At 42.1% G+C, this 26,663-nt stretch overlaps 1 long non-coding RNA gene across 3 annotated transcripts in view; it reads left to right on the forward strand.

Moving 5' to 3' along the window:
• Positions 1-773: 773 nt before the first annotated feature.
• The window catches only part of LOC311530512, a 63,011-nt gene continuing 37,121 nt past the window's right edge, over positions 774-26,663 (forward strand). For 2 of the 3 annotated variants that reach the window (XR_014714017.1, XR_014714018.1), the window contains exon 1: positions 4,686-4,813. This is a non-coding gene — a long non-coding RNA (uncharacterized lncRNA). Of the gene's footprint in view, positions 904-4,685; positions 4,814-26,663 lie in introns of those variants that run through there. The other variant, XR_014714016.1, reaches the window with a different exon arrangement.

Below are 26,663 nucleotides of genomic sequence, written 5' to 3' on the forward strand. Positions count from 1 at the left end.
GGAGTACTAGTGGCACCTTAGAGACTAACCAATTTATTTGAGCATAAGCTTTCGTGAGCTACAGCCCACTTCATCGGATGCATTCCGATGAAGTGAGCTGTAGCTCACGAAAGCTTATTCTCAAATAAATTGGTTAGTCTCTAAGGTGCCACTAGTACTCCTTTTCTTTTTGCGAATACAGACTAACAAGGCTACTACTCTGAAACCTGAAGTTGATCAATAATAGCTTAATGTGTCCACTGCTTAGTTTAACTAACATTTCCAAGAGATGCCCTTTAGAGGGAGCTCTGACATCTCTGTCCCAGGTCAACCTTTGTTGGACACCACTTAAATAAGCAGGAGTGAGTACTTGTCATTTACCTTCTGGTTCTAAATGCTTTCCTCAAAATCAAATGCTTGCTTTCTTACTGGATATGTTCTGTTTAGCTTTCCCCTTTTTTTATTAAAAATTACCACTATACAAAACACATGTGCTTTGATAAAGAAATGGCTAACACATCTCAAAGTAGGGTCAATGGGGAATTATCATTGTAAGAGGGTATTTCTAGAGGTGTTCCGCAGTATTTGTACTAGGCTGAATGCTATTCAATGTTTTCTTTAATGATCTGAAAAAACACTGCTGTTAAAATCTGTGGATGACACACAGACTGGCAGAGTGGTAAATAATGACAGGACAGTCATATAGAGTGATCTGTATCATTTTGTAAGCTGGGCCCATTCAAACAAAATGTGGTGGTTTTTTTGTTTGTTTGTTTCTAATACAGTCAAGTGTGAAGTCACACCTCTAGGAATAAGGAACACAGGGCATTCCTACAGAATGTGGAACTCTTTCCTGGAAAGCAGTGACTCTGAAAAGGATTTAAGAGTCGAAGTGGACAAGCAATTGAACATGATGAGCTCACAGTAAGATTTTGTGGCAAAATGGGCTATGTGATCCTTGGATGTAAAAACAGGGGAATAGTGAGCAGGAGTAAGGAGGTGGGGTGGTGGTGGTTGTTGGGGTTTTTTTTAAACTACTGGAACAAACTACCAGAGGAAGTGGTGGATTTTCCATCTTTTGATGTCTTCAAGTCATGACTGGTAAGAGGCTGTATGGGTTAACTTTCGTTTATTTAAAGACTGATCTCAGTTTTACATCTAGGTAACACATTGATTTTTAGTGGAATTCCCGATTCCCACTGGTGTAAGTAAGTGGAAGGAGAATCAGGTCCTCTCTCTTTGAGAGTTGTAAACATTTTACTCAGCTGAACAGTGCCAAATCCAACCTGCCTCCCCTGGCTTCGGAGCCTGAGCTTCATCATTTACACAGCTGTTTTTAGGGTCTTAGCATGAAATGGAGTCTGTAGATCCAGGCTCTGGGACTCTCTGCTGTTGGTTTTAAAATGCAGTGTGGACTTACCCACAGGCACTTAAGAACCTACGGGTAACATTTTCTAAAGTCCTTAAATCGCCTCTGAAAATAAGACTTAGGCACTTTTGAAAATGTTACCCAGGCTTAGTCTCAAAGCTGCTCACCGTGACACATATTGGGAGTTGGCAAGAAGAGATTTAAAAAAAAAATCAGACCAAAATAGGATATTAAAGATTCAATTGTGACTTTTGGGGTTTGACTCCCACTTTTTGGGTTGGCACTCCTGTCTGGTATTGGATAGGCAGTCAGTGCAGACCAAAAAGTACTGGTGTCATCTTTGCCCAGAAAGATATACCTCGTAATAAAAGGAGCTGCTGAATTCTTGTTCTGTTTCTTCTCCCTTGTGGCATATGGTCACACTCAGTCTATAGTCGGTAATGAAGAGTTCTGAATTCGTTCTACCATTTCTGCAGCTGAAGAATGAATCCTTTTTCTAAGCGAATGAAAGTGCCATTGAGAGCAACACTATCCCCTTATTTAAGCTAGATTTAATTTTATAAGGTGGGGCACACAAATCTCAAAATTGCTCTTGCAGCCTGATTTTTCAAAGTTGCTCAGCACTCTCCGCTCCCATTGATCTGGATGGTCACTGGCCTTTATGCTACTGAAGGAACTCAGTGTTTCTATAAAACTCATCCTGAACCTTGCCATACAAGTTCCTATGTCATAAGCAAACGTTCCTTGGGGACACGGCAGGTTAAAGAGCATCTCTTCTTTGTTTTTAAAAATCTTTTTTCTTTTTCTTTTTTTTTAAACCATCACCTACTATTAAAACGGAAAGGATTTCAAACATATCCCCCTCATCCATGCCTTGAGTTCTTGTACTTTTCTCTGCTTTAACAAAGGAAATGTATTAGTCAATTTCACTTGTTTTTATGTTCCATTTCTCAAGGTCTAGCACAATGCTGCAATGTCTGAGTTTAAGCTATGCTGTTTGGTTTAGTAAGTTGGCTTCCACTGGAAGTGAAGTGGAAACATTTAATTTAAACATTTAATGATATGTTAAATCATGTATTTAAAAAACCTAAAATGGGGCCTAAATTGACCTCACTGTGTCTCCTTATCAACACTGATATTTCGCAGCCAGTCAGAGACCACCCATGTAACTACCACAGATACATTACTAGCTGGAGGCACAATCATCATAACCAGTTGTAATATGGACCCTGCATACTCTACATCCCAATGGGGCCAAATTCTGTGGCAGTAGCCCCTGAATTCCACAGCAACCTTAATTTATTCTATTGCCATAAAATGCCTCTTGTTCCTGTTCCCTCTCCCCATCACACACGCACCTAGCTGAATAGTCATTGACCTAAAACTTGCTGATTGATTTTCTGCCATGATAAAGGAGGATGTGCCAGAGCTCCACTCCCTAGGCCTCTGCTCCCGTGATATTGACCAGTCAGGCCACCTGAGAACTACCTTCTTCAACCTTGGGTACATCTACACTGTAGGTGGAAACAGTAGACAGATGTGCTAAATTATAGCAGTGTAGGTAGAGGCGTCAGCCCATGCTACACCCAGCTACACTTCTGTTTTTAGCATGCCAGCTTGAGCAGAGCTGAGGAGCACTTTCCCAGCTACAGTGTAGACGTACCCTATCTATTCCAGGGTAGCTTGTGGGTGACTTCAGCAGCTTATCTCCCCATATCTCAGCTGCTGCACTGTTTTCCAAGCTACTTAGCTCACCAGCTTGCACTTGTCTCCTCTACGCCTTGGTTGCATACTGGACTGTAGCTTTTGCTCCCACTCCCTGCTGCTGGCTCCATGGAATTGTCAAGTCTGCAGGGCTGTGATTTGAAATAAATGGGGCAGGTCATACCTCTCAGAACGCTTGTTTCAGGGTCTCTGCAGATGACACTGTACAGTTTGTGCTCAGCTCATATTTGAGGCTCCCTGCAATCGTAGAGGCTAGAATTTTTATTTTTTTTAAGTCTGGTTCTGGAGCATGATTCTGCAGTAGGGGGAGAGTTTGTTAGCAAATTTTATGACTTTAGAACACCCAAGTTACTGACTATAACTCTTCAGTCTGTGTCTGTCTAGCACAGTGGTTCTTAACCCGTAGCCCGCTTGCGGCCCAATCAGCATGCAGCTGCAGCCCATGTGACATCCTCAGACATACAGGTAATATATATATTGTGTGGATGTGGCTCACATAACACACAGAGAGCTGCATATGCAGCCCACAATGGTAAATAGGTTGAGAACCACTGGTCTAGCAGCTTTTCTTCCTTCACAACAGTCTAGGCCTGTCCACGCCTAACCACATTGCGTAATCTTGATTTTTGAGTGACTGGTGGGACAGTCTGAGCAGCTATCTTTTAATACTTCACCCACTGCTGCTCACCCCAAGGACAAAGCCTTTCTCCCCCTCCCCCCAAAGCCACCCCCTACTACCCAGGATTATGGAATTTTCAAAGAACTTTAGGGCTCTTTAATCACGACTCCAAATGACTTTTCAATGGGAGCCACGAAGCTAAAATCCTACTCCATACCTAGAAGTTTAGGGTTAGTTCTCATATCCACGCTGCAGTTCTCTGTAGAAAGTGTGGCAGGCTAAACATTTGAGTTGAGGGGATGGCAGTTGCTCCTATGTTTAAATACTGCCACCTTTCCAAAAGGCTTTATAATTCACTACAGCAGTGTTTTGTGTATCATGGAGTGCCAGTTATGGCAGAATTTTTGCTGGAGAGATTATAGATACTGCTGTTTCATTTGTTCTCTCAGCTGGATGTGCAAGGCACTGAAAGTTTGCCTGATATATACCATATATGCAAGAAGACTGTCTGGACATGTCAGGGAGTGACCACCTTAGCTCAGAACTCATCTTGCTTTTTTCAGTTTACATGTCTCTTTAAAATGTTAACTAGTTTAATTTTTTGTTTGCTTCAACTACTTGAGCGGTAACTTGTGTTTCAACAAAAAGCTGAGTTTAAAAAACCCAGCTACCCTTCGGTTTTGCATGAGGGTTGGGTGGGTTTGTATGGCCTAAAAACTTGGAAATATTTGCTACCTGGAATATTGGCATTCTAGGAAGCACCAACCACACTGCTTCCACGTACCACACTTGAACGCTGGCCAGCACTGTGATTTCTGCATTCCAAATCACAGTAAAACAAACATCGGTGTACCTGAGGCTTAGGAAGTATTCACAAAAGCAAATGGGCTGGCTCAGGCTTATCTGTACTTGATTTCCTCCAGTTAACATGGGACACAAAACTTGCATTTTTGAGCACTTTTAATAGCAAAAGGCAGCTGGCCTGTGCTTGGGCTGAAAAAGTGAATTCCCCTCGGCAGTGGAACCTGCCAAATTCACCGTGGCTCTTACTCACCCCTCCAATTAATTCCTAGGAGCGTCAGCAGGCTGGAATCAATGCATTAGATTAGCTCATCTCCCTGGTAAGTCCTGATTCCCAGTACTAGAAGAATTAAGCAAGTGTGGTGATTCACAAATGAAATTAAGGAGACTGGTGGGGGAGGGAAGGAAATGCTTGTTCTGTAATGCTGCCTGGAGTCAGTGTTGATGCTTGACATCAGCAGGCTTGGGGCCCAGCCATATATAGTCTATTTTCAGCCATGGAATGTCAGGAGCCCAGGACGCACTGTCTAGGTCATTAAAACCATGTTACTTTCCTATTGCTAGATAGACACTTGCTAGATGTCCTAAGACACTCAAGTGGTTAATTCTGAACTATAGTATTAAATGGATCATGTCACTGTTATTTTTGGTTCTCTCACTTCTAGTGTGTGGCCTGTATTTTGTCTTTTTGGTCCTGTGCAGTTTATTTTCAGTTTCTTATTCCCTTTTCCTAAAGTCATCACACGCACCAGGTGGTCAGCAGCTGGTAAAGTATTTTAGTCTCTGCAAAGCTAAACTAGATTGCTTTGACGGGAATGGGGGGGGGGGAGAAATGAGGGGTTCAGTGGCTTAGACATCAGTGAAACAAGCAGCTGAGCTCTCACTAGGATAGCAGGTAGATCCAAAATAAGAGCTGAAGTGGACTTAGCAAAAGCCCAAGTGCAGTGCAAGTTCCAAACATTCAAGTCTGTTCTGCTGTCTAATTTAATAAGAAGAGTGAACTTAGTCTGTTTCTCAGCTGCAGAGGCCACTAACTATATCTAAGCTTAGCTGTCTCCAAGGCTGAATAGTTTCTGTTGGAAACCTAGAGATTTGTGGCGTGTTGGTCTTGGCTGTTTCCAATTGCACTGGGCTGAAACAAAGAGGTCAGGAATTTTTATTTATTTATTGTAATAGCTTGGGCTGATACAGTTGCTTGGCAAACACTGCAACTGTCTCTGTACTACACTGCGACCAGTGTATGAGAGGTTGGATTTTGTAAGGGAGAAATAGGGGATGGCCAACGTTTTTGAACACTGCCACTTCCATCGTCCCAACTCAAGCCAGTTACCTCAATGCTGAGTCATTGCCCTCAGGATGTTAGGACCCTTGGCATAGGCCCGAGAAGCTGTGCTGGATGAGATCAGGAAACCCAAGCTAAGGGCAAAAGAGACGGGAATGGAAAAGGAATACCCTGCTATGCCACTGATGCACAGTACCGAAATATCTGCAAGTATCATAACTCACAAGTAACCCTACAGTATGGGGTGGGTGGCTTGTCTCATACATGGTGGGGGGGAACCTCTTACGAAAAGAAATACCCCTCTCCAATATCCACCTGACCCTCCAGTCTGGTTCCCATCCATGTTCCACCAGTCTTCCCAGTTGCTTCCCTAACCCATCTCCATGGCTGCCAGTCTCTTCTACTCATTGCTTCTAAGCTCCCTTCTGCAATTTGCACTGTAAGGTTCTTTCACGCCTCACCCCACAATTCCCCACTCTCAGGACAGAAGTTCATCTGCAAATCTCTAAAAAGATTTAAGACATTGGCTGTGGAATGAGAATTTTTTGTACAGAGCCAAAGCATCTCCTCTGGTCTGTACAAGTTTCTGGGTGCTAAATATGCAGGACTGAGGGGCAGGCTGAAATCTTGCTATAAAATTTTACAGTACAAAAACCTAAACACCATTAGTGTATATTGCTATATATAGACTCTTGTGTGTGTTTACAGAAATATCCGTCTGAAAAATTGGGGACACTTGTGCAATATGGAACCTAATTTTTAAAATTAGGTTCATGTACAATTGTTTTGTGTTTGCAGTTTCTGTGGTCGGATGAACAAATTTAAGTGTGGACAAACCGCCAGACACGTAACTAGCCATTCCTATGCATAATTAACCATTTTACGCATTGGGGAATTATGCACAGGAATGTCCTATTTGCACCCATAATTATAGTAACTGCACAAACAAATCAGGTGTGCAGCTGCACTTGCATTTTTGCACATGTATAATTACATGCACCTGGTTTCAGCACCAAAGCACAACAGAAAAAAAGTAATGGCTTAAGTGGGTAGACAAGACAATCTGTACATGCATGGGTAACAAGCAACAAAAGTTGAGTCCTCTCCAAATGTATAACAACACTTCAAGAAGACTTCCTGTATAAGCTTTGGAAAGTCTGTTTCTTTTTAGCTAGTTTAGAATAATTTTGTTGAGTGAAGCACATCCATTCTATCACAATACAGGATAGCAAACAGTGGCTGCACATACCATATGCATTAAATGACACTTAACCGGACTTATCAATGGCTCTGTAATTGCTAATTAAGGAGTTTAAATATATTTGAGGTGGCACATGACATCTGATTACCTTGGGAATTTGGCTGAGGCTTACCTAGCCATGAATTTCTAAACTGTCTCCTGCAATCTATAGTTTAAGGCCAGAAGGGATCACCAGATCATCTGTCTAACCTCCTCCTGTACATCACAGGCCACCAACACCACCCTGCATTTGCACACTAAACCCCGAGGTAGAGGAGGATGGGACCAATTATAGATTAAACAAGCAGATGCAACTGCAGGAGTGGGTTGCAGGGAAGTGGAGTCTAAAATCTTAGTGGTGTTTGTGGACTGTATAACTGACAGTAACATTTTAGTACCATGAATGCAAGATGACATACCCATGTATGTATGGGTGATGATCTCTAATACTGCATATGCCAGTCATACTGGGAAAAGGAATCTGTCATCATATTTAAGTTAAATCCTCTCATTTCAGCTTCAAGAACCTGTTCTTTCCAGTTTTTTCCTTTTATTGCCTCTGATTTTTATTGCTGTTTTGTATCAACTAATGCTGTAGATTAGGTTTATTTAGTGCAGTTTTTATGATCTGGCTCCCTTGCTGTCTGCTGCTGGCTGTTACAAACACTCTGTTCAGATACAATAGATGAGACCGTTTGTATTTTCTCCATGGGATTATACCAGCTGTGGGACTCCATCAATCTTTGTGAAGTGATATTCAAGTTTTAGGAGCAAGTATTGGATGGTTATGATCCAGATAATATTAAAAAGTACCATAGTAATATTCTTTGACTGGTACACGATAGTGATATTAACCCTATTAAAACTGCAAACTTATTTATAGCGCCAATAGGCACCAAATAAGACGTGGGCACCGCTATGCCAGGCACTATATAAACACACCGTATAATCCCTGCCCCAAAGAGATACAATCAAAATAGGCAAGACCCATAATTTTGCAGAAGAGGAAACAGGGGCAAAGAGCTGAAGCTGGTAAAATCTAAGTCCCTGGGTAGTTCCCTTTATCTCAACTTCACTTCACTATGAGGTCCTTATAATAGACAGAACAATAGGTCCTTTTTGGTGGCACAGTCATAACGTTCACTATATGCATTGTAGTCTAAGAATTTGTTTGAAGAGCAGTCTGAAAAATGCTGATTTATTTGTACTGTAGTAGCATCTAGGACCACATTGGACGAGGCACTCAACAAACAGTCGAAAGACTATCCCCTTCTTCTAAGAACTTACAAGCTAGGTTAATGAACAGAATTAACAGGATGGATGATGTTCCCAATAGGAATGGGGAAACTATTTCGGGTAAAACACAAAACGTGCTGCACATCTCACCACAAAATTTTGCTCTAAATGCCAACATAAAACTTTTTTGTAGAGTAGATTTAACTCTGCTTCTTGCATCAGCCGCTTCCAGATACTGGATGAAACCAGAGATTGGAAGAGGGGGAAGGAAAAAACAGTAAACAAACAAGCAAGGAGCCTGACCAGAAACAGGAAGTACTAGCCATCTCCTGGGTTAGTTTCACCCCCAGTTCTGCTGATAGCTCATAAGAGCTTCCCAACTTGGACTTTTGTCTGAAACCTTTGAGAATGATCCAACAAGATCTAGTTAAACTTCGCTACCAAAGCAGAGGCAGAAAATGAGGCAAGTCCGCTATTTTTAATCAACGAGTAAGATGAAAACACACATCTTGAAAGGAAACGGTTACTGATAAATAACTCCATGCTTTCATCCAGAATAGAACCAACTACTTAGCACATAGAGCAAATGAGAGAGATTTAGTATAGCATTGATCTTCAAAAGAAACATTAACTGAACCCACAATATCTATTACGCACATGCACAAACTTCATTCCTAACCTCTTTTCAAATAAAAAATAACTATCAAAATACATTCTAATTAAGATTTTTTTTTTGCATGTGTTATCAAGCTTAAGGCATATTCTAAACCAGCCTGCCTAACGCCATATTTCTGAGTGTTGCTGAATTTGAGTCAGAGCCAGACTTCACCTGTTTCTCTACTCCAACATTAGTTATTGCTAGTCATGTTTTGAGAACTTGACTGAGGAGGAGGTAAAGCAGTGATGGATAAAACCAACACCTAAACAGCTATAATTGGCTCACTTATGAGTCCTTTTAAGATCAGGGTAGGAGGAATCCATTCCACTAGGATCCCTGACTCCAAGAGCTCTGATGGCTACCCGATACCTAGCTTACAAGTGCTGTGGAAAACAATAATTCAACCCTCAAGAGTGGAACTTAAACATACATTCTGGCTCAGTAAACATGCTTTTCTTTGGGATACCCTTAAACTTGATTGACATATCTTATATAAAAGGGGATGTGTGTATGCAAAAAGAGAGAGCTTGCAAAAAAATCAGTGTAATCAATGTTTATCATGAGCGTCTCAATTGTTTTTCTTAAAGCTCTAGCTCCTGGAATCATGTGACTGCATCAGAATCTCTGCTTTTATTTTTAAGTTAGTTCCTAGCCATCATGGTTAGAGAGAGAAATCTTGAAAACAAGAATGTCCCAGGCTCAAAACAGAAGGCAAATAAAAACCCGGAACTCATTTTAAGTCTCCGTTATCAGGAGGACTTCTGAATGCTCTCAGTCGGCCTTGCTGAGAAATGAAACCTAGTCGCTCTTTCCCTTTCAACCCCGTGACCAGGGCATATTTTCAGGATTATCTTTGTAAGAAAACAAGCTGCTTTTTTTTAGTGACATTTTTCTTCAAGTCCCAAAAGCCAAGTTCTGCTAAAGACTCTCAGGCAAGCCTCCTCCAGCTCCTTGGTCAAAGTTATAATTAGTCTGGCCTGATCTGGCCCTAGCATGGTCTCTAATCAAGGCCTCCTGCAATGGAAGTTTTACCATATCATCAAAGTGGGATCTGGTTGGTTTGTTTAGATATTCTTTCTCTAACTCCCCTCCCCCCAATTCAAATGTCCTTTTACAGACAGCATGAGCAGTGCCTGTCAGTGCTTGCTGTTGAGTCAGCTGTGTCGTCTTGGTACAAATAGCATGATATACAAAGTCCACAAGTCTCTTTTTCCCTTGTCGTCATCATCACAAGCAGCTGTGCTGTATATCACCAGAAAGAGTAAGTTAAACACATAAGGGTGGTAGGACAGTTCAGAAAACATTTGCAGCTTTCAACATTAAGAATAGTGAACTGTTTACCTACAATTTCAGCTATCCAGGGGGACTGTAGCAAATCACAGAATGCAAATATTTGGAAGGATAGCTTAGACAGTGCTCAAAACTTCAGAATGAAGACTGGTCAGCAAAATCCAAATCCAAAACAGTTTTCTGTATCATAATGGGTCTCATTTCATGTATTTACCCAACCAATTACTAGTGTAAATGTTTCTCACCAAACTTCACTGTGATGCTACTTAAGAACTGACTTTGCACTTCATACTGTTCGCATTTCTTAAGACAAAGCTGTGGCCAGAGAAACCCACTCGTTTCAAGCAGCCCTGAGATTTTTGGAGGTGTTTGCTCAGGCTCTGTCTTGTGAGCCAAACCAAAATCCTAGATCTGACCTTCTCTGAATGGTGGTGAAATGTGGATCTGTGTCTGTTTAATATGGAGCCATTTACTTCAGATGTATGATGAGCGTCCATGGAAAAAGATTTCTCTAGGTATTATTTCCAAACCAAGCATGGCTTTTGAGTGAAGAATTTAGTCCAGACAAGTTTTATGAATCCAACTCTTTTGGCTTTTCAGAGAAAATGAATAACCAGAATGAGACAGTTTTATGAAGGAGATAAATAACCTCTAATTGGTACCATAGTAAACCTCAAACAAGTGTCTGCTACTATGGATAACCTGAAAATTGCCTCCATCTGAGAGTGCATATTTAGTAGCTGGAATTTTCCAAAGAGCCAAAGTGTTATGCATCCAAATCCAACTAAAACTCAATAGGAATTGAGCACCAAACTCCTTTTAGTCTCATTTGAAAAATCCCAGACAATCTTTACGTACAAAAGGGAGATAAGTTTTCCACATTGAACACGAAAATAAAACTACCCTGATTTATTTGTGGGGGAGGATAATTATATAGTGAGTTAGTAACAGATGATCCAGCAGAAGTAGTTATCAGGTCTTGCTTCTGGGCTTTGTTCCTGGCTGGTTGGAAAGTGAATTCCAACTTTAAAGAGGGAAGTAGGTTTGAAAAGAACACTAACAAGACTGGGGGTGACTTTTTGGTCCTCCCTGCCTGCCTGCCAAGTACGGTACTGGCTACCAATGTTGTTTGGCATAAGCCACATGTTTGAGGTGGAAGGAAAAGAGATTAACCTGGTAAAGGCTTCCCATCCTCTTTAGAAGCCACCATCTGTGTCATGTAAGTATCCTAGCTCTGCCTATGCTCAGACACTGTTTGTTGCTAACATCTCATCTGTGGCTCCAGGGAGGAAAAACCTTCAAGAAGGGCTAGTATCTTCTCAAAACTACTACTTAGTTAATGGTCTTGGGGGTTGGGTTATATAAAACTTGTGAAGAAGCAGGTGGACTGCAGCTTGCTGGTTGCCTGAAACGTTTAAAACTGCCCCTCCCAAAACTTATTTTTAGTTTGACACATCTGTGCTCACCAAGGCTTTTGGCTGCATCAGAGCTCAGTAGTGCAGCAACCAGCACGGAACAGTAATGGTGGTGAAGCACAGGTGCTTGTTTCTCTGGGCAGAAAAACCACAAGTATATTCCACTCCATATGAAGTTCCAATTTGTGGATATGTGATTCTCCCTCTCCATATTCCTGCAGCCCCATCAGAAGGAAAACAGGAGTCATTTGTTAACTTCTTTCCCCCTGACTGATTTCAACTATATGTTATAAATAAAACTGCATACATGCAACCAAATTAGAAACAACATTAGGGAGGGGGGATATGAATAAGGAATAACATGGCATATAATGTCTACATTTAGGATTATGGTCTCCATCTTTTCCTTACTTTACTTCAAAAACAAACCATATTTCACATTGCATAAAATAATTTGCATTTTCCCAGCACCCCCTCAGATTGCTTTACAAACACTGACTGATCTTTACAATACCACTGGGAAGTAGGTAAATAGTATGTTCCCCATTTTAAAGACAGACAAACCCTGCCAAACCAAACACTACACACACAATTCTCCCCTTGTGGAGAGGATGAGGAACAAGTGTATTAAGTGACATGAATAACATTTGTCACGACTGGAAGGCGCTCAGAATATTGTGGTGATGAGGGGAACATAAGAATCTATATAGAATAGAATTGGGCATTACAGAATTTTAGAAAAGTGGAACCCATCTGAATTATACATCAGTTCCCCTAATTTACATTTCAGCCGATGAGCTGATGGGGCATCAGCAGGACTCATTTTAATAATTTATTTATAGACATTTTCCAAGTAAGACTGGTAGTGATGGGTTGATTAATCTCTTTTTAATGATAATCCCAATTCCCTCTCTAGTCCCAGTGTCTGATTGCTGATCTGAATGCTGGGGAGACACAGCTGCCATGCAGGCTAGCTCCAGCCCATCTGCTGAACATTGCACATACTGTTTGCTTGACTTGGGGTGGATTGAGAGGAAGAGGCATGAAAATGGATGAGTGAAGAGACCACAGGACAATTAGTCATTTCCCCCTCCCCTTTTGTCTCCCAGCAGACTCTCAAACTGTTGTAGCTTTTCTGAATTGAGAGGAAACTATATATAATGCAGTACCTAGACTCCACACTCCTTGGAGTTGGGATTGTGTCTTTACAGAGAATAATGCATTATATATGCTGTGGGCAATGAGTACAAATCTTCAAAAGCCACCTAAACCCATTGATGTCAATTGGAATTTTCCTGTTGATGTAAGTAGACTTTTTGAATTAGGCCCTTTATATTTTGGAATAACAGGTTTTGCTAACAAACCCTCATTCTTGTGGGTGCAGTCTCAGTTATTAGTAGGTATTTTTCATAAACAGGAAGATTTCAGTGGAACCCCCACCCCCTCCTGTACCCAACCCTCTGCTCCAGTCCAGTAAAAAGGAGTGAGTGAGGGTGGGGGAGAGAAAGCAATGGGTGTGTGTATGGAGTGACCAGGGGGCAGGGCCTCTGAGAAGGGGCGGGGCAGGGCAAGGATATTCCGTTTAGTGCAATTAGAAAGTTGGCAACCCTATTCTGGAGGTTTATCCTGAAATGTTCTTCAAATTTCACTTTTTGCAAACATCTGCTGGCGAACTCACATCCCTTGACTGTACAGAGGGGAAAAAAAACCCACAAAAAATGGGCACAAACATGTGAGAGGCAGCATATACCCGAAGGTTAGGCATGGGACTAGGAATGGGTGATCTGTGTTCAGCCCCACCTCTGCCATTATGTACTTTTGGCTCAGCTAACCTCTCACTCATCGTTAATATTGGACTAACACCACTTACCTACCTACTACTGTATACACAAATTAGGTACTATTATGTCACAAAGGCTGTATGAGAATTATTCTTTGAAGGACTTTGCTACAAAGTGGTGGGTTTTACTAGGGTACTTACGGATTCCCAGGAAGGTAGGTTATGTATTTAGCCAGTGGATGGTGTACTAAATTCTTCTGTACTAGTACTGAATAAACTTGAGTGCCATGGCTCTGTTCCATGGGGCACTTCATATAAGTGCAGCCTTCTAGTTCACTTTTAAGCCATTTTAACTTAGTTCAAAGCTTCACCAAAGGCTCTTAAACAAAGTAAACAGTTATAGGATAAGATGGAAGGTTCTCTCATGGATCAGTAACTGGTTAAAAGACAGAAAATACAAAGTAGGAGTGAATTGTCAATTTTCACAATGGAGAGAGGTAAATAGTGGGGACCCTCAGTTATCTGTACTGGGACCAGTGCTGTTCAACATCTCCATAAAGGGTCTGGAAAAAGAGGTAAACAGTGAGGTGGAAAAGTTTTCAGGTGATACAAAATTACTTTCGATCCTTTAAAGTATCTGGCACTAGCTACTGTTCGAAGACAGAATACTGGCCTAGACGGACCATTGATGGGACCCACTATGGCTGTTCCTATGTTCTTAAATCAAAACATAAAAATAGCACAACAATTTCAAAGTGAATCCTAAGAGCTGGCAGAAGTAAAAGAGTCAGTTAAAATGGCCTAATAATGATACCATTACAGGCACAGAGGAAGAATAAGCAGCCTTCTATAACTGTAAAATATCAAACAGTGTTCACTGGCAACACATTGATTCTCCTGAAAAGGAAACCAAGGATAAATAGATGCACTCACTCAGCCTGTGTGCACACAGGGGAGGGTATACCTATGACAGCATTTAAGAAGTATCTGCTCTCTAAAAGCTCAGGGCCATGTGACCTTTAACAGCACTCAGGATTAAATGTCTGTTTGGGATGTTGTTAAACAAGTCAGGCTCCTCAAATGGACTAGAACACAGAAGTAATGAGAACTATTTTGAAGCGCAATCAGAAAGATAGATGTGAATGAGTAACATCATAATGCAAAAATACACTCTAGGATAATGATTTTACTGGGCATCGGGCTTACTGTTCAGGTTTTCTTTGATATGTCTGAATTGAGACAGATGGTTAGTTTCAGCAGTTCAGATTTTTCACCAGTATTCCAGGGGACACTGATTATGAAGGAAGGTTCTCTCCTCATGGTGACTTGTAATCTTTGATGTAATAATGAACTGATAGCTGCCTGACTCAAATGTACTACACAGGTTGGCATACAAATGACTTTGAATCTTTGAGGCAAAACTAGATCAACTGGAGTTGTCCTGAAGACCTTGCGCCCTGGCAGTTGAACTCTGCACTCAAATTACTATGTGATAGCTGACTAGGCTTGAATCTCAATCCCAGGTTTGGAAGGTCAGACTTTTCCACTATCCTGTCCACCATCTATAGTCTAAAACCAAGGATGAGAGAGTCTCACATTGCTAGGCAACTTACAGGAGGTGCATTTAAAAAAAAAAATCTACTCTATAGCTTTAGTTGGCTGCAAGCCAGACCACTTAATGTTGCTGCCCTGTACTCTATATATTGTGGCCTTTGTTACATAGAACAGCACCATGTAGTGTAACCAAAGGACAATGAATGAATCAATTTTAAATTACAAGTCAGCCAGATTTGTTTAGTCAGTAGTAAGTATATCTATGATCATGGAAGGATGTCAGTGTATTTTCACCACATAATAAAACTTAGCTCAAGAGTCAATAGTGAAAGACCAGGATATCTCTTTCGATCACTGCTACTGATTGCATATGAAATCTGGACAAGTAGCTTTCTGTTACTGTGACTCAATTTACTCATCTGTAGAAGGAGGCTAATATTTCCTAATTCGCAGGGTGTTGCAAGGCACCTTATTATTATTATTATTTAATATTAATAATAATCTGGGTTATTTCAGAAGTGCTGAAGGATCAAGCAAGAATAGGGCCCCATTGTGTTAGGCACTGTATAGAGTAGTAGTTTAGTCTCTTCAGAGCAGAGACTAATCTAAATAGACCAGACAGACACAAGGCGAAGGAAGGAGAACACCACACTAGCAGAGTGAACAATGTAATGGCAACAACACGTTATTTCCATGTTTTGTTTTGTTTTTTGGGAGGGTATAGTTAGGAGGGGGCAATCTAAATGGAAAGAAAAGTTAAGGGAGAGGAGATAGGGAAGGGAACTGAGGAGGCAGAGGGGCAGCTATAGAGTGAAGACAAGGTGAAGACTGCGAGGTAGGGGGAGAGTTGGCGCAAACAGCCAATCAGCACAGGGCAGAGAAGGTCCAGTCAAAACTATAGAAAGTTCTCTGAAGGCCCCTGTGTTGGTTTGTTCTGCAGCTGTTCAGGCAGGCTGGAGTTTCGCAGGTTCTTCTCTGCACTTATTCCACAAGGTCACGTGGTTTGTGGAGGAGGGAAGGCAGGCATCTCTTGGGTCCTACTTTTCCCAGAGTGGAATAAGGGTGGGATCTCTCTTGCACAATTCTGGGTCTGGGAGGAATGCTGTGGGGAAGGGTGGCCCTGGCTGAGCCCAATTCGTAAGACACATTGAGAACCTCCAGGGAAAGGGTCCTTGAAGTGTGAAGTAACTAGCACAGCTCTTCATATGCAGTGCAAAAAGATTTTCCAGTTAATTTGACACACTGGATACACCAAATGTACTTTGCATAACAGGGGGTGGGAAGGAGAAAAAATAAGTGCTTTATTGGTTCAGTGACAGACTACAAGCTCCATGAGGAAGGAACCGTGTCTTGCTCTGGTTTGTACAGGTCCAAGCACGCTAACAGCACTTTCATACTAAAAATCCTCACAACGGCCATATAATGGAGAATGTTTACAAGCTGCATTATATGTAATAAACTTGGTCCAGCTCTCTAGTCCAGCCTCCTTTAAAGCCATAGCCTAGTGGGGAAAAAAAGCTGCTTAAACATACTCTCTCAAATAAAGCTTACCATTTCAGGACAATGCTAATGCTAAACTCCATGAACTGATAAGTCTGGAGAGCTTTCAACCTTTGCCCTAGCAGGCAGACAGCAAAATGGGGAAGCCCCAACAACTCGAGTTTCTGATGATGCCAGAGGCATGTCTAACTGAGAGTAAACCAAATTCTCATAAGCAGTTCATGCTTTGGGCTCAGCTCCACCAAGGCCTTCATCAAACACAGTGGAGAAGGAGCACGGTTGGTTATCTTATAAGGGGGAAGATATGAATTGCTGCCCTTTTGTCCATATGTTAAGGAAAGATAGAAGGATGCTGGGATGTGCAAACTGTAGAAAAGACAAAAGGGAGAAGAGTTAAATATGGCACAGCACAAAAGGGTGGTATTGTGGAACTGTACTTGGAACAGATGTCCACTTTGGAGTGCCTCAGTAGCTAGACTGTTGAACTGTAAGAAGGCAATGATAGGTAGGTAGGAAGACTGACGTTCATTGAATAGTGGCTCTCTAACCATGGTTTATGGAGAGACCTCTTAGAGGATGGAAATGATAGCTATGGAAGGTGGGGAAAATATATAAGGAGGGAAGATATGAATTGCTGGACTGAATATGGGACTGGTAGTGAGGAATGAATGTTGGTTCCAACATGGACTCCCTCTGACTCTGAGCAAGTCTAAACCCTTCTGCCTCTGTTTCTCCCTCTACAAAATGTGGCTAAGAATTACCTGTCTCACAGGAGTATTGAGAGAATTAATTTGTTGGTAAAGTGCCTTGAACATGAAAATGTAAATCACATTAACCAAAATAGAGTATAGCTTGCCTGCCTTCCTAACATTAAAGACTCATCTTAGGAGGCTGGTTTGGTTATTATGGGTTCAGACAAGCCATGGTCTCAGGTCTATTGTTTGTTTTCCCAGGTTGGGTATCCTGATGCCCATGACTTGTTAGTTAGAGGCTCTTTGGTCCAAGCTCACTTAGACACCAGCCCAAAATCTAATCTTAAACTCCATAGGACCATATCCAATTTCTATTTTATTCCAGACTACAGAAGACAATATTGCAGACTCCCCAATATTCTTAGGAATCTTCTAATTAGTGCTGATCACAGAAACTTGGTAGATGTGCAGTTTATTCTTTTAAATGGTCAAAGCAAGCTAACTATTTCAAACAACAAAAGTCAAAACATGAATGACACTGCATCTTAATGAGAGCAAGTGCAGCAGAGGTGAGTGTCTTTTGTTCTTGCCCTCCGTTGTTTTTTTTTTACTGGCTTCTACTTAGGAAAGTGAACACATTCCTCACAATGTTGGCAAGGTTCTAAGAAGGAAATTCCTCCTAAGCCACAGAGGTTGAGCCAGCTATGCAATTCCTCTTTCCTTTGGATCGTCTAGTCCCTCATTTGCCAGCTCCCTTGCTGCTTATTCCACCCCATCACACCACCAGGACCCATGGTGCTGTTTCTGGAATTCCTTCTCCAATGGCCTTTATTCAGGTTCCGCCCTGGGACCACACTGACAAAGGTACCAATTCAACAAAATATTGCATGCTTAAGTCGAATTGACAGATCTTCAGCACGTTAGAAGCGTGGAGAGGAACAGTCTCTTCCTCAGACCTCAGTAACTGACTCCATTCTCCAGTTCAGCAGTTCATCTCTACTCAACAAATCACTTAGCTATCTAAAGTTAAGCACATGCTTAAATGAGCCAGACTGCTGAATTGAAGAATGAGGCTCTATCCATGTTTCTAAACAGGCCAGGAATCATGCTGAAGATAAACTAATCTAACAAAGCAAACTTAATAACTTGCAGTTCTATAGCACCTTCCACCCATGGATATTCATTAATTAAGCCTCTCGCTACCAGTTGGTGGTAGCTGTGCTTTGTTTTCAGACAGGGAGACAGTGCTGCAGAGTGGTAAAGAATTTGATTTTTCAGGACTGCTGGACATCTGTAGTTGCAATTGAAATCAATGGTTGCTGCAGGAGCTCAGTGGCTTTGAATTTCAGGTGTAAGCGACATGCAAACAGTTTCAGAGAGGGGAAATCAAATGCTGGAGTGGCCTCCCAGTCCCTTGCTCTAACTGCTAGACAACACTTTCATTGTAATAATATTGGACCTGTCCACGGATATGGAAAGTTAAATGGAGCCCCTCTAGAAAAAGGGATTCAAATCAATTCAAATAATATTTTAAATTTTAAGGAGTTCAGGCGGTTCTGCAGTTTTGATGGGAAAAGTCTTTTTAAACTTGTAAATTTTCCCAGTTTAGGTTGTTTCTTAAATGAGAAATCACATCAATGCATCATAATCAAACAACGCTAGCTACAGAACAGCAAAGTGCTGCAGTCATGGAAATAAACAGTGCATCTGCAAAAGCAGTAAAGATAGAAAGTACACGAATGCAGAGAGGGGACTGTGTGAAATACAGACAGAATGACGGAGAGGCCCCTGGTAAAGAGCTGAGGGATGTATATGGGAGGAGGGGTTGCTTGTGGACAAAGGGTTACTTATGTATGTGATAGAACACTATGTGACAGGGCACTGGGGGAGGGAGGGAAACTGAAAAAGCTATAGAATGTGGTAATCCTTCCTGAATAAGAAACTCAGTATCAACACATGTGGATAGCGAAGTTCTGAGACAGATTTTCTCAAAGAGCTGTGTGAAATGAGACCCAGTTTAGCCACATACTAGGTGGCTTAGGGCTTTTCCACTAGAACAGCAGTCACCTCTTTGCCATTAAAAGACGGCAGCATGTAAAGTACTAGGATGTAGGCCCAAATTAGCCATTTTGCCGTGGTGATAATTGGGACAGAATTCTTATTACTGGGTGCTTTCACCACAGTTATCTATCAGCAGATGTCACTTCTCACCAGTAATCTTTACCCTTTCGGTGATTTTGCAGTTACTTGACCTTACTTCAACAGTAGAAGTTTTGCTATAGTTCAGGACTGTGTAAAGACTTCAGAATTTAGCCCTAAATTTGCACCTGAAGCAGAGAATGTGGCCAAGGTTGTCAATTAGTAACTAGGATATGTGTACACAGCACACTAAACTTGGGCCCACATGACCTGTGCCTGCACACTTGATATTTCCAAGCCTGCCTTTGAGCATCCACACTGCATGGGAAACCTGGGCCTTACAACCATGCTGGTGCATCCATATTGCACAATGCAGACTTGAGTCAGAACTTCAGGTTCTGTGGACATATACCATCGTATCTCAAGAGTCCTGGCACCCTTGGTGGGTTGTGGGAGAACTTGTCTGTCCTGAGAGAGTTGACCGGAAGTGTGTTTAGCCTGCAAACACACGCTGTCAAGCCATTTTGCATCTGCATGCCTCCAGCAGGCACAGTCCAAGATGGATCCTGACCCAATGGAAGAACTCCACTTATGCTCTGTCCTATTTCGGGAAACAGGCAGACCATCTGCAAGATGCTGGTGGACATTTCACTGGCAGTTTCTGAACTGCCAAAGGCACTTCTCAAAGGAGGATACGGACATGCCAGCTGCTACCCAACTGATGCTGGTCATTCCTGTTGTCTTGGTCACATACCGCCTTTGTAGACCAGCGCTTCTGGAGCGGGGCCACAAGCACAGACGGGTGGGACCATGTCATCACATGGACTTGGGATGACCAACGTCTAAAGAAGCAGGCATTCCTGGAGGTTTGTGATCAGCTTGCACCAACCCCCCAGTGAGGGAGGCCAGGCCAAGTCAGAAGCCGCTCCTTCTAGCCATCTGGAAGCCGGCTTCTCCCAGACTGTTACAGGTCTGTGGGTAACCAGTATGGAGTTGACAAATCAATTGTGGGGGTGGTTGTAACAGAGGCTTGTGAGGCGATCAGGACTGAGGATCCAGAGGCAATGGGTGTTACAAATGTTCCTGAAATAGTTGCTGGGACCACTGATGTAACAAGGAGCACATGAAGACATAAACTACAGAGGGTACTATTCCATCATTGTGCAGGCCCTGGCTGACCACAGGGCAGATTCATAAACACTAATGTGGGATGTACTGGCAGGGCGCATGGTACCAGGGTTTTCTGGAGATCAGGACTTTACCTTCATGGACAAGCTGAGACATTATTCCCATCGAATGACATTGTTAGATGAAGTGAGCTGTAGCTCACGAAAGCTTATGCTCCAGTAAATTTGTTAGTCTCTAAGGTGCCACAAGTACTCCTTTTCTTTTTATTGTTAGAAACAGTCACCGTCCCCACTGTTGTTCTAGGGGACCCCGCCAACCCGCCTGCTGACAGGCTTATGAAACCAGACCCTTCTTTCAGAAGACCTGGCAAAACAGCAAGTTCAGCTACATGGCCAGTAGCTGTAGGATGGTGGTGGAACATGCATTTGGCAGACCGAAATCCTGTTGGGACTGCCTTCAAACCTGTTTGGATGCCAGAGTCATCAATGCAGTCTGTGTTATAGGGGCCTGCTGTGTTCTGCACACTGTCTGCAAGGACAAGGGGGAAGCCCTTTTCACCAGGCGTGGCCTTAAGACACTGCTGGATTTCTGAACTGGTACACACAGCCAGACAGTGCACCTGTCATGACCAGTGCTGAATCCACACACACACCCCCAGAAATCAGGGATGCTTTGTGTCCCCACATAATGGATTTGCACGGTCCCACGCATGAGGGAGAATAAAATGGTATTTAAGGTGAGAATGTGTATGGATGCGGCAGCTGTGGGGTGTTTTTTAAATGTGCTGGTATTATCTATTACGAATTTTGTAAACACTTTCATGAAATGTCTGGAGATGTGCATTTTATAAATACTGGCCATGTGCTACAACTCTCATTTTATGGGTTACTCTGATCTCATTTTGTAAATATTTATAAGGAAATTTGTTGAGCATGGGCACATAATGACATTCAGTACAGTTTGTGCCACTTTTAACATTAGACATAATAAACTTTCTATTGTATCCTTGTGTGCAAATTCAACATTTTTATTTTACACATTGTATACGGATATTTACATACCAGTGTAAGAACCAGAAAAGCAGACCAGCTGCTGTCAAAACGTACAACATAATCAGCTCACTGCCAAAACAGTGAAAGGTGAATGTTCCCAAACATATCCACATATCCAGCTATTCCTGGATGTCCCCTGTCCCTCTGTTCTCCTTGGTCCTTCTGGTGCATTTTGCATGTGTGGGCCACAAATAGACTGGAATGGATGAACACACAGGGTACATCTGTCCATTCCATATGCTACTGTTCATTGCATGTGACAAGGTCCAGCTACTTCCTGAATTGTCCAAAGGCTACATAGTCTGCAGGACAGGATAATGTGGAGAGGACTCAGACCACTTTAATTCAAGGTCAAAAGATTGATTGATTTAAAAAAAAAAAAATGAGATTTATTTTATTCACACAAAACACCAGCCACTTCAGATGTCCTTTGGAGCAGTAGTGAAAACCATCACAAATCATGGTAAAAATTCAGTTGAAATGATTTCTACAACCTCTTCATTTTTGGTGTGTGTGAGCAGGGGAGAGGAGAATTTATGAGTGGCCTAGTCACGAGCTATGGTTTTTCAATCCTGTCAGGCAGGGGAAGCTCTGGAGAATATTGATATTCTGGAGGTCCTAAAGTGGAAGTGTGAATTTCAGTTCCAGGACAACCATCCATATGCACTAAGGACATATTTAGAGTCTTGTGATGGACCAGCACATCTCAGAATGGTGGGGGAGAGAGGGTCTGAGAGTTACAATGAGAGCATGGCTGGCTTATAAGGTGTGCTGAATAGACAGGAGGGATGTGTGAAGCTACTAATTGTGGAGCCCCAAACCATACTTATAACAATCAGTAAGTAGCTAGTACACATTTCATGATAACTGCTTGTTTAGCTTTTCCCACCTCTTTTCACAGTGTCCATTTTGAGTCTCACGTGGTGTTAGAGAAACAGGAGAGGGCGGAAGGAGAATGTTCCAGCCTGAATGGAAGCACACCAAACCCACAGTTTGTGTTAATAACTTACTAGGCCCAGAAGCCGGAAATCTCCCATCTACATATTAATACAAACAGAAATGTACCAGGCTCCAGCTCCAGGGCTTGCTCTGCTACCAGTTCTGCAGCCTGCTACTCCACAGGGCCATCTCCAAACAACTCCTCTGAGTACAGACCCGGGATGTGCTGTAGCCGCTTTGGTGGCATAGCCTCTTCGGTTACTGGCCTCAGCATCAGGTAACTTCTCCTTCACCCAGTGGCTGGCTCTCCTCTGGTGGTGTATGTGACTGCAGGGTTTCAGGGTGCCATCCCCCCTCAGCAGGTTGTCATGCACCTCTGTGGGCTCAGTCCTTACTACATTTCCCATCACCCAGTCGAATTCCTTGTAAAAGAGGCAGGAAGACGGGGCATTCCCAGAGGTGCTGTTAGCAACCTGGACTTTGTGGTAGTCTGTCTTCAGCCACCTGATTCGTTCTCTGTATTGTTCTGCTGTCCGGTTGATACTCAACTCTGCCAGCCACTCAGAGATAGCTTTGTAGACGTTTCTTGTGCTCTTGCAGAAGTTAAAAGTCTTGCTTGCCTCGCATCAGAAGTTAACCAGAATCCAGCTGTGTTCGTCTGGCCAGCTAGCAGCTCACTTAATGCAAGACGACTTCTGAGTGCTGACCAAGCTAATACACTGGCAGGATGACTGTGTTTCCAGTTGAGCAGCCCATGCGGAAATGAAGGGATAAACGCCAAGTAGTTGCATTTGAACTAGTAGGTTGCTTCCAATAACTGGGAAGCAAATGGAAAGTTTTGGGATGGAAGGGCTGGGAAGCACAGCTCTAAGGGATTGTGGAATAGTGTTGAAGGACTCTCCAGACCCAAGTCTCGCACCTGGGCTTGAGCTCCATTCACACTGCACTCTGGCCTCTCATCCACATCACAGGAGGATTCGGGCTCTGACCCACCTTCCTGGAAGAGTCTGTGGGCTCAAGTCCAGAGAAGTTCCTAGCCTGAATCAGGCTGATTTCTGTGGGGATGGAAGGAGGGGCTTGAGCTTAAACCGGAGTCAGCATCTGCGCTTAGTGTGCTGTATAGACATACCTTTACTGACTCCAGTAAGTTGCACAGCCCATCAATTTAGCTTCCAAATGCCGTGGAAAAAAAGTCCAGTAATATCTGTTTCAGTATTTTACTCTGTTTACACCACAAAGTTGGACAAGGTAGCTTCTCACTTTCCTTACATGGCCCAGTCTCATTAGTTTTAGGTTTACAGGTTAAAGCCAGAGACACTGCAAGACACCATAGATCTCACTTAGCCACTTATAAGTTTTACCTTCAGAGGCTGGCATATTTATTTTAGACCATATAAAACTTCAGTGGTGAAGTGTGAGGAAACTTGCCTACAAAAATAAAGATAGATTTGTTTTTCTGTGTAGAGTTGAAATTTAAAAAGAAAACATGGAAAGGTGAAGATCAAGTTTCTACATCAGGTCAAAAGTTCACCACAGTATCATCAGTTTTCATGTCATAGAGCTGTTCTGTTCCTAACTGCAACCAGCCAGAACACTTATCCCACTTTGGTCAGTACTGTTGGGTTATCCCATAAAACACATAATTAGCAACATAAAAATAATCTAAAATGCATTTTAAAAAGATGAGCCTTAATTTTTACAACATAGCACAAAACAAAATTGGATGCAGGCTTTCATTTGCATAAAAATCAGTACTTAACTGGGACATTGCTAGAATAAGTTAGTTTTGTATGTTTCTAGTGGTATCTTAAATCTGGCATCTAAAACTTCACACCATGGCTACTTGGAACGTCATAGTGACTGGAAATAGAACTCTGTTTTTCCTGCTCTTTTCCTTTTTCCAACCCTACCACTAGAACTACAGGAAGATCTCCATTAGCTGTTAGCAGTATAAGATCTAGGACACACAGTTGAGCTATTCAGAATTAATCTAGTTGAAAGCAATAGTACACACAACAGCAAGTATTCTGTAATACAGCAAGAAGTTGTAAACAATCCTATTATACAACTGAATTACTATTTCATACAACTAGGTGAAAGAGAAGCAACCACCAGCATCTGAGGTTGAAAAGCACCATGTAAATCGATAAGCTGGTCTGTTGCTATTGAATTCTCCTATCGTCCACAACAGATGTCTCGTGTTAAATTAATGTGAACTCTTGTGAAAACCAGCAAATAGCACATCGGGAGGAGTAAAGATGGAAGTGTGGGGTCTATTCTTTATTTTTCCTCTGTGGGCAGCAGTGTGGCCTAGTGGACATAGTACAGGACTGGGACTTGAGATCTGGGTCTGACTCTGCAGCTGCTTTGCTGGGGAACCTTGGGAAAATAATTTCCCTCCATGCCTCAGTTTTCCCATCTGTAAAATGGGGTTAATGATACTGACCTTTTATAAAGTGCTTTGAGAGCTATATAAGAGCTAGGTTTTTTATTATTATTGTTGTTAGAGAAACTGGATTTAAAGACTGCAGTAGCAAAGCTTATACAGTGAAGACACATGTGGATGCTAAGCAACATGGATGCAGATGTTAGTTGACTAAGGATCCAGTAATAACTCCTAGAATCAATCCAATGGGCAAACAAGAAGAAGAAAGCAATTCTGAGAAGACTGATGCATTGAGGTGTGGTGTGTGCGGCTTGTTTGTTCCCCGCCCCCTCTTTCTTCCTCCCTCCCCATTTCAGAGCAGCTTTCAGATCTACTATGCCCTTTGGAGTTTTCAGAAAAATCGGTCTCTTATGATGGCTAAGTGGTTTCCTTAGAGAGGAGTCACTGCACCCAGCTCCAAGGAAGACTGGCCTGATAGCTTGCAAAACACTCTCCCCAATCAACTATTTTCTAAAAATTAGACTGAAAAGGTGAAGTTTCAGGGATCATGGGTTATTATATATTTCGATTACATTCTCCCTTGCTCAGAATGAGGTTTTTGCTGATGCTAAAAGACAGCTTTGATACCTGAGTGTCACCTCAAGAGTGCAGTACTCAGTCAAGAGGAGAGTGAACTATGAAGGATATTTTTATGTTCTAAGGAGGCTGAGATTTTTGTTAAAGCCAAGAAACCTGAAGCAACAGTGGCAACTCTGTTGTCCTCTTGAGACAAGACTGAAGCAGGCTAATTTTAGTCACTATGTAAGCTACAAAATAAAATAACTGAAGTAGAGAATGTTAAAGCGCTGATACTGCTGAGCTCTGTGCCGGACCCAAACCAAAAGGCCTTGCCCTGAGGCATTTACAGTCTGAGTTACAAAATTAGTTTGTAATTGAAAATAACATTAAGCTTCCCTTTGTGATCCTCTCTCTTCTGTAAAAGAGACGGTCCCTGTGGTGTGGGTCCATTTGAAGTCTACATAGTGTACTAGAAATTGAATTGGACATATCAATGACTGCTGAATATATAGTGCCTAGTTTGTAACTGAAAGTAATATTCTTGTCTGTATGTCTGACACACACTTTATCTAGTTATCCTTTCCCTATCTTTATATATAGATCACATCACAGTATGAAAAGTAACATTAACCAATTAACATAGGTAAGGCTTTCGTCAGTTATATGTGCTCACAGCCATAAAGTAAAGATATCTGTACAGTTTAACTGTGAATGTTCATGAGTTTTTAGTATCAACAATGTATTTTCCCCAGGTGAAAAAAGAACAAAAGAATATTCCAGGTTTAGGCTAGTTGGTCAGTGGGTGAACAGTATTGCCAACTCATGGTTTTAAAATCATGAGTCTTCAGTTCCCAGTTCATAGGGTCAAGTGTGAATCTCCGCTTTTGTTTAAAAAAATAAAATTCTAGCCTTCATTTGGGGAGAAAGGCTTGAAAAGGTGACCTGAGTGCACACTAAAGACTCAAAAGAAAAAACCCCACACCAAATTTTACTGTATTTTAAAATCACATGTTTTTTCCATCCTGACTCATGTTTGAATACTTCAGGTTGGTAATACTGGGTTTAAGGTAATTGGCAATTGAGTTTCCTGAAGGAGAGTCCTGTAGCCAGGACCGACTCTGTGCACCAGCAAAGCAAGCACGTGCTTGGGGTGGCACAATTCCAGGGGCAGCATTCCGGCCACCCTTTTTTTGCTTGGGCAGTTGTGCTCTCGGAGCTTAGGGTGGCAAAAAACCTAGAGCCGGCCCTGCCTGTAGCCCATCCCATCCCATTCTAGTAGAAAATCTAGACACTATCCATATTTTTCCCCAAAAAATCCTTC

The sequence above is a fragment of the Lepidochelys olivacea genome (genome assembly GCF_965140295.1).
Source record: "Lepidochelys olivacea isolate rLepOli2 genome assembly, chromosome: 14".
Lineage (NCBI taxonomy): Eukaryota > Metazoa > Chordata > Testudines > Cheloniidae > Lepidochelys > Lepidochelys olivacea.